Here is a 9,911-nt window from a genome sequence, read left to right as displayed (position 1 = left end):
AATAGGCCTAAAATAAAACCTAAATATTGTCGGTGACGGTATTTGAAGAATATTTTCTACGGTATTTCGAGTGCTCTTCGTACTTAAAAAAACTGTTTAAGTTAACCTTTTTTCGCACTTCCGCTAAATTTGGATAATATTCGGCAGAAAATCCATGAAAGTGTCCGTACGTGACAAAAAATGGCCATTTTAAGTTTCAGGCTTATTCGCTAAAATCTTGACTCGCGAAATTAAAACCAAAAGCTTTCACGACTTTTTTGGCTCGCGTAATTTAATCCGAATACAGCAAAAAGTAATTAGCCTAGGACAGGAACCTTCAATTTGATATGTCCATGATTTGATAGATTCGCGAGTCTTGAATCTGTATTACCTTGAGAAAAGAAATTTTAGCGGAATTTATTTTGGCGATTCAAGAATATTTCTAAATTTGGCGAGAATTAATTTGGGCGAATGACTTTGTTTAATATTTTAGCTGAAAAAGGGTAAAAACATAGCACATTTAGGAAAAATAAAGACTTTACCGAAGGTAAATCAAATTTGGTGAATGACAAAATTATCTAATTTGGCGAATTTTTCAGGCAATTCTTTACAAAATCGGTATTTTGAGGCTCCTGGAAAATTTGATGTGTTATTTGATTACTTGCTCCTGGATTTTCGACCAAGGGGGTGCTGGAAAATTTGAGCTGGTTTTTCTGGAACATGATCCTGGATTTTGAGAACAGATATTTTGTAGCCGACTCCTGGATTCTAAGCAGGTGTTCCGAAAGGACAAGGTTCCTAGATTTATTTGTTAAATTTTCTCTCCTGGAAAAAAAGAACAGATATATCGAAAAATTCCGCCGGCGGCTGCTTCTGAATGTTGTACGAGTAGAGGATGCGCCTGTGAAACATCTAGTTCCTGGGTGTCCTGCTTTGAAGCATTTATTACAGATGTGAAACGACATGATGGCTTGTTGCAGGCTCCGTTGTTTTGGTTTTTTTTTTTTTTTTTTTTTTTTTTTCTTTATTGAAACAAAAACACGTGTACACTACGAACATATATTACAAAACATTACTTAAACATAACTTCACAGAAAAAACACACACACGTGTACAATATTTCGACGTTTGTCTTTGTCAAGTAATGAAGTCTGTACAAACTGAGGTGGTATTTACATGATTTCTGGCTAACAATATAATCGTCAAGGGAATAAAAAAATTAAAAAATTATTAAAATAATAAAAGGGTTTGTTTGATAAAAGAAATACTTAGGGAATAGAAATTAAATTTATAAAGGAAAAATTAATTGATAAAAACTTTATGTACAGGTATTCAGAAATGATAAAAATTCTCATGAGAACAAGCTAAAATTAGCAAGGGAGGCATGATGTGCAAGCAGATACTCCTCGACAAAAATTTAAAAACACTATTCTATTGTCTCCAACTAAAATCAAGACAAAAGAAAAAATAAAAACACATTAAAGTAAGCACTATTACATTTATAAGAATAATCTAGGTATAAAACTAGCTAAATGTCTAGTATATAATGGGCCCTTACTCGCTAGGCTTTTGTGACCCACCAAATATAATTACATATTTGCAGAGAAAACTCAATTATAAATGTCCAAAAGGCAAAAATAGTACCGACCAAAAATAAAGAAAAAAGGAATTATGTAATTAAAAAACTAAAAAATCGGAGTGCGGATTAAATCTAGCCAAAGTCCTCTAACGGCACATCTCGATCATTTAGACCATAGGGAGCAAATGAGTTTAGTTTATATTGCCAAAATGACTCCCTACGGCGTACTGATGGAAGATCTGGAGCCTCATCGATTAGAGTAAGTTCCCAATCATCCATACCGTGATGGTCTGCCTGTTCGAAATGTGCATGAAAGGAGGCTTGGGTAACGATAGAACCTGATTTGTGTTTCCTATGGCAGCACTTGTAATTGTTAAACCTAGATCGAAAAGGAGTGCTTGCGCTACCAACATATTGTATACGGCAAGTTTTGCAGGTAAATAAGTATACAACACATTTGGAGTTACAATTCAAGTTCTTCGCCCTGATCTTATATTCTTTGCCGTCCTTACCTGAGAATGAACCTGTCTCTTTTATAAAGGGACAGACGCCGCAGCGTTTTCCTCCACATCGACCACTACCCTCGTTGCCCTCTGATTTAACAGGCAACTTAGCACGAACCAAAAGATCTTTAAGACTTTTCCCCCGCTTAAAACCAACAACCGGGACGTTTCGGAAAAGATTGCAGTGTTCATTGTCAGGTGTTAGCAAGATATGGATCTTAGATAATATCGACTTTAGCCTAGAATAAGAAGGATGGTAAGTAATATTTAACACTATCCCTGGGTTGGTCTTTTTCCCCCGTTCTCGAAAAAGGAGATCGTCGCGTTTATGTTCACGCGCTCTAAGGATCTGATCACGTACCATCTTCTCTTTATAACCTCTCTCCAAAAGCCACTGTTGAAGCTGATAGCACCGTTGGTCGAAAAAACTAGGCTCTGAACAGATGCGATTGAGTCGAAGAGCCTGACTGTATGGTATCGAGCGTTTCGAGTGATACACATGACAGGAAGACGCATGGAGATATTGGTGCGTATCAGTGGGCTTTATGTAGAGATCGGTTACTAGACTATCCCCATGACGAATAACTTTAACATCCAGGAATTCAACTGAATCTTGAGAAAAATTAGCGGTAAACTTAATGCTAGACTCAGCTTGGTTAAGATGATCTAAAAATAACCGAAGTTTTTCTTCCCCGTGTTCCCAAATGAAAAAAACATCATCAATATACCGCCACCATACTAGAGGCTTGTCAATGGCACTCTCGAGAAGCCTTTGCTCGAGTTCGTCCATGAAAAGAATCGCGTATGATGGCGCCATCTTGGTACCTATGGCAGTCCCCCTCTTTTGTTTAAAAAACCTACCATCGTGCTCAAAGATATTATTCTTGAGCACGAGCTCAGTGAGTTCTAAAAGAGTGTCAGATGAAATAGACTTATCCTCTCGACGCTCAAGAGCCTTACGGACCGCAGCTAGACTTCGTCATGGGGAATATTTGGATATAATCCTACAACATCTGCTGTGCATAAAATGGCATCTTTAGGCAAGTTCTTAATGCCCTGAAGTTTACAGAGAAAATCATTGGTGTCCTTGATAAATGATTTAACCTGTTTAGCTAGGGGCTGGAGATGATGATCAACAAATGCTGAGATATTTTCTGTGAAATAACCAGAATTTGAAATAACTGGTCTCCCGGGGACACTATGCAGCCTCTTGTGTATTTTAGGAAGCAAGTAGAATCGACCCAGGCGGGGGTTATCAACAAGAAAATAATCCATGGTTTGTTTAGGAACATCACCTCTAGAACTTATCTTCAAAAGACAATCCTGTATAGTAGCTATAAGAGGACTGATACAATCGCCAAAAATCTCCTCATAAGTAGCTTTATCTCCAAGTTGATTAGATGCTTCTTGGAGATAATCATCCCGATCCCAGACTACAACCGCAGAACCCTTATCAGCCTCTTTAATTACTATACTAGAATCCTCTTTCAAAGATTTAATAGCCTCTCGTTCCTCCCTTGTTAAATTTGAATAATTAAGTTTTGTGTCTATAGCTAAAATTTCTTCTTCCAGACGACTAAGGTAAATTTCGATCGCAGCATCTTTTCCTCTAGGATTAAATTTTGATTTGGGACGGAAAAGATTGTAAACACCTGTGCTCTCTTCATTCCGAAAAAACCACTTCAATCTTAAAAATCGACCAAACTTCTCAAGTTCCTCCTTCAAAAGCGCACGGTTAACAAAGTTAGGAGTGGGAACGAACTTGAGTCCTTTAGAGAGCAAAGAAATTTCAGCTGTAGACAGTTGCCTTTTGGAGAGATTAAAAACATTAGAATTAACAAAAACACCCGTGAGTCTCTGATTAGTATTAGTATCATTAATATCTTCATTAGATTTTTTCAAAACATGACTTTCCGAAATTTCAAAATCTATAGAAGTGTCACTCATATTAGTTTCATCACAAACAGCATTGTTAGAAGTATTACCATCATCATTATCATTTTTCGTCTTTACTTTAGATTTACCCCCAATAAGAACCAAATTAAGCAAATTTTCAAAGTCTTCATAAATACTTTTGCAATATACCAAAAGATCTGATTTAAACAACAAGTAAGATTTGTGTTCCTCCATTCTTTCCAAGGCCATTTTTCTCTCAACTGGATGTGAAATCAACTTACAAAGTTTTTTGCGTTTCCTCTTCAAGATGTTTCTCTCCTCCTTTTCCAAAAAACAAAGTAGCTCCACGAACCAATTCTCAAGTGTTTCGCTCTCAATCTCCTCTGCATACTTTGCGACATTTGTCCAGAACTCCACTTCAAAACAGATAAGTTTGTCGTGGATACCATACAACAATGTTTCAAGTAGCTGACGTTGAGTAGAATTGATTTACTCAAACATAAAATATAGTCCCTCCCCCCGCTAGGAACTAACGTTATATCGCCAGAGGTACTAGACTATGTAAAAAATAAATAAATAAGTAAATAAAGGAAAAAAAAAATCTTGGAGAAGGAAGCTACAGTTGTTAGGTAAAAGCCTAAAATAAAGCACCGCTAAACCTTCCAGTTTCGTTAAGAAATTCAACAACAGAACAAAGAATAGATTTATTTAGATTTGAACTCAAACTTTCATCCCCATATAATAAAAGCCGACAGAAAAAAGGAGGGTTAAGCGGCGGATGAAAAATAATGCCTAGGGTCTGAAGTTTGTCGAACAAAGATTGTGGGGCGAAATTTTCCAGCTAGTTATATGTTGCTAAAGACCTATATTTTTAGGAATGGGATGGTAAACGGGCTCTAGTGGTGGCAATAAGTGACCAGAGACCACTGTTTTGAGGGTATTTTTTCACAAAAATCAATTTTATAAGGGATTTTGCTTGCATCTAAAATCACCTAATATTTTCAAAAAATGACTGAGAAGTAAATATTTGTCAAAATTACATGAAATATTCTAGATGTCTTCCCAATAGGTTCAAAATTGTCAAGAAAAAGTAAAAATTCAAAATTCTATTCAAGGGGGTCTGTATAAAAGAAAACAGGGGGTAAAATGTACGAAACCCTCCAAAAACGCCATTTTTTGGCTTAGACATGGCTCTTTGAGCTCCAAGAGATTTCTTAAATGACTAAATACAATATAAAACAATAAAGTACAATAGATATGTTCCTAATAAACAATATATGGACCCCCTGGATCACTAGAATTGAAAGAAACAAGGGTAAAGTAACAGAAAATTGTTATTTTTAGCGAAAAATGTGCATTTTTCTGCAATATCTCCCTTTTTTATCGCTCTAAATCTTTGCAAATGATGTTTGATGCTGGTAAATATCAGTAAGATCTAATATGCTCCTCTTTGTGTTGTGGGGCTCTTTAAAGTGAAAAAGTAATAGAAGAAAAGTAATAAAAAAGTATTGTGCTTCAAGTCAATAACAAAAATTAGTTGAATTATAACATCACATATTGTCATTGAAAGTTTAATAAAACCGTTGCCATTCACATTCAAGTGGATTCATCATCAGAACTGTCTAAGTTATCATCAGGTTCTGAGTCACTATCAGATTGTATCTCGTCTTCTCCATCTTCAGTTTCGTCAACTATATATGTTGCGTCACACAAGATCTCTTCGACTTCTTTCGGAAACACATCCTCTGCCGAAACTGTTGAACCATCAGGAGACCAACCGTTGTCAGCAATGTCAGCATGGTCCAGCCAGCTTGTTAAAGACGACTTCCATAATTTGGAAACATAATTTGCCCTTTTTGTGTGAAGTATCAAAACTGACTGACAAGGGGGAAGAAGAATTCCATCTTGCTTGACTTTTCCAAAGCATTTGACAAGGTAGACCATGACAAACTGTGCATTAAGCTTGATCACTACGGAATAAGAGGTAATACTCTCTCATGGATTAGAAATTACCTTGCAAACAGAACGCAAACTGTAGTTGTTAACAGCAAGAGCTCAGACAAAGCCATGGTATTATCTGGTGTTCTCCAAGGGACAGTATTGGGACCACTACTATTTCTAGTATACATAAACGATCTGCCATTGTATGCGAACTCTCAAATTCGTCTTTTTGCAGATGATGCTCTATTATACAGAAAAATTGAATCAGTCAATGACGCTTATCAACTTCAACATGATCTAAATAATCTGATTGAGTGGGAAAAGCATTGGTCCATGGAATTCAATCCAGACAAATGCAAGGTCCTCAGAGTCACCAATAAGCGCAAGATCATCCTATCTGACTATTCCATGCATAACCAGATCCTTGAGCTTGTTGACTCAGCAAAATACCTCGGCGTATTTATACACAAAAAGTTATCTTGGAAAAAGCCAACCAAATCAGATGCTTCCTCCAGCGTACCCTGCGTACATGTAACCAAGTAATCAAGCTCCAAGCTTATCGTACCTATGTGAGGCCGATTCTTGAATACGCCAGTTGTCTGGGATCCTCATACTGCAGCAAACATAAACCAATTAGAAATGATCCAACGCAAGGCATCAAGATTTATATGTAATGATAGGAGATATTCCAGTAGTCCAACCACCATGATTCATAATCTTAACCTCAAGACCCTCCAGCAAAGACGGCTTGAAACTAAACTGAACTACATGCATAAGATTCTACACGGTCGAATTGCTTGTTTATCTTCTGTTGTATGTCGTGCTCGTACCGCTAATGTAAAAATGATACCAATAAATGCACGAATCCAGTCGTATGAATACAGCTATGTCCCCTCAACAATTAGGTTGCCGAATGCCTTACCAACCCATATCGTCAATGAAGAAGACCCTGATAAATTTAGCCTTAGCATTTCAAACTATGAATTTTAACTTGTGGAATTTTTTATTTCTTTTTGATTTTTACTTTTTTCTATCCTGAGCCAGTCCTTTTTGTGCTTTCCACATTTACCAGCGTCTTAGAACATCTTGCGCTAATGTTTTTAACTTTTTATTTTATTTTATCTTTTATGTTTAAAATCACGAAAATGTACGTAAAGTATTATGTGATAATTCAATAGAACTAGAATAATCTTCCCAGTTTTGGTGTACTTCTTTTCAAAGAGTTTGGCCTGGACGACATTGATTGATGTTTCACGTGGATAGCCATACAGTGCACAAACGAAATGCTCCAAGGTTGTGATTGTAGCATCATCGACATCCCATCCTGTTCCCAACACCTTGAAAGCTTCAACAAAATTTCGATTCTTCTTCATTTTTTTCCAGCAGGTTGATTTCCCTTTCTTAAAAAATGAAGATACATAGTCGTTCCCAGTGAAGGCATGGAAACCAATGAGGAAAGTACGATACTTTTCAACATCTTTACCAAGCTTATTCAACCAAAATCCCTTTCGTTGTTTACCTTTACCATAATCAAGGTAAATTTTTGAAGGATTTAAAAGACATGCGGCGAGAATGAAGATATCAGTATCTGAAGAAGGTGATCGGAGAACAGCAATGGATTTGGAATTTTCCTTGAGGGCATGGTTACAATGAAGAATGACCTTTGTGTCAAGCCTCTTCTTGATTGGACGATAGCTCTTCTGAAATTGTTACTCCTGATTCACTAAGACAGTAAGTGATATCTTCTTGGGAAAAAAGAGCTTTGAACATCGCGGGGTTGATAAAACTCGTTCAATGTTGCCTCTTAAAACTTCCGACATTAATGCTACGAGATTGGTCTTGTTTTCTCCATTCTTCATGAAATCCGAGAAGTCATGAGGGAATCTGGAATCCGCTGATGCAATGATCACTTTTTGACCTCTTCCTCTGCCAGTTCTTTTAGCACCTTTTATGGAATTCTGTCGGTAGGTATCAGCAACAATGTCAACGCGGTTATAACCCTTTGGAAGATCCCCAATGAATTTTTAAATAAATTGTTGATAGGTGTCTGGGTGCTTGGTCATCGTTCGGATGGCTGCAATGAGATCAATGACGAGGGTTTTCTTGACCTTGGTGGATTTTAAGGAGGTATCTGTATTCGGATCTTTTTTTGTTTCATCGGTGATGAGAAGCTTCATCAGTTTACTTTTAGGAGTTTCCCTTTTTGTACCACTTCTATGAGCAATGCTGAGAGGAATTGAAGAGGTTGGGAATGCTAAAGCTGTAGGTACATCAATCGCCCTTTCGTTTTTGATGGAAAAAGCCAGTAAGCTGCCAATGATGTCGCGGTTTATCTCAACTGTGTTTGGAAAGTGTTGACACTGAATTTCAGATGTTGAGTAGGTTTTGAAATTGTTGATTGTAGCTCTGCTCAGAGTGTCATGAAAGCCTTTTGTCCTCTCCAAAATTCTTGATTTCACGAACTCATCGTATAATCTTTTTCCCTCTTTACATTCAAGATGTCAATTGCTGCGTTTTCTTCTACTGCCTCTCCTGAGGATAGGTTGTGCAGATCCTTCAACCCAATGTCGAAAGGATCTATGTACTTTTCTTTCAGAACTTTAACGATTTTTGTCCCATGCTTTTTACTTTCAATGATTTCTGATGGGTTTATACTGGTAGCAAGATTTTGTAACTCCAGCCATTTTCTTGAGCTCTTGTGTTGTTTTGGCTACATCAGAACGGTTAAGGCACCACTTGAGAACGGATTCTTTCTTGCTTGCGAAGAATTTGATACCACCTGAAAAGTTTAGGAATTACAAAGTTTTGATTTTCTTAATACCTAGGTACATAATAAATTGAGACTCTGGTCAAAGAAGAGAAGTAGCGCACACCAGAAAGTTATCATACCAACACAAGTATACTTTTTACCTGACGTTTTAGGGTCACGGTTGATTGATTGTTCACCACGCTGGTCTACTGCGGTGCGACTAGGGTAGGAAGATTGAGCTTGAACGAACATGCATGATGTTTTCAGGATTTCCCTCAATCCAGGATAGAATGAGTCGATGTTTTTCATTGTGTGTGTGTACCAGGTTCCATACCTTGCGCAGTTTGTCTTGTTGAAAACAAAGTAAATCGGCAACATCTCCTCCCATGCGTAAAGTCTCATCTCAAAATCATTAGTTTGAACTGCTGTGTGTATTTGGTGTTGTATTCGCATCATATCTAAATAGATCATCCAGAATTGAGCTGTTTTACCAATCTTGCCTTCCCGGACTCCTTTTTCTGATGAAATTTTTCCATTCGTCTGGTATCTTAGCATTGAAACTTTCAGGGTCAGCACTTATGTCAGCTAGGCTCTCTGGCACGACAGGGTTCATCTATAATAAAAAAGTTTTACAGCCTGTTACATGAATTTCCTAATTTCTTGACCGATGCAAACAGTTCATAATTGATCTTCAAGTATTGAATCAAATAACATACCTCTGCCATAAACCTTTGAAGTAGCAATCTTTCTAGTGCCTCAGAAAATCGGGAATGCACAAACCAAGCACGGTTATAATTGCTTCCACTGATCACACCATTTAAATTACCTTCGCAAATTCGAGATTGATGTACGGTATCCTTAAAGCCTGAACTGTCAACAAGCATGCCAATAACCTGTAAATAAAATCCAATGCACAATTGTTTAGACTGCTGATATTTTTTAAATATGGCAAGTGATTTAAATGTATTTTTATCTAGGAAATGCAAATCTTATTTTCTCCCAATTAAATGATTACCTGAAAATTCTCTTTCATGAAATGAAAATCACCAAGATGGATAAAAACATTTTTCAGGGTGTTTTGATTGGACCACAGAAACTTGAAAGCGTTGAGTGCAGCACCGACATCTAATGTGATATTAACATACGGCATATCAACGGATGAGGCCAAAGACTGTAGATAACTCGTGTACTTAGAAATTGTCGTGAATTCTGTGACTTTGGTCGTTATCGGTGGGAGGTACGTTTTGGAAATTTCGAGGACGAG

Source organism: Clytia hemisphaerica, unplaced genomic scaffold (genome assembly GCF_902728285.1).
Source record: "Clytia hemisphaerica strain Z4C2 unplaced genomic scaffold, Clytia hemisphaerica genome assembly, whole genome shotgun sequence".
NCBI classification, from domain to species: Eukaryota; Metazoa; Cnidaria; class Hydrozoa; order Leptothecata; family Clytiidae; genus Clytia; species Clytia hemisphaerica.
The sequence above is the reverse complement of the archived record's forward strand: the minus strand, read 5'-3'. Positions refer to the sequence as shown.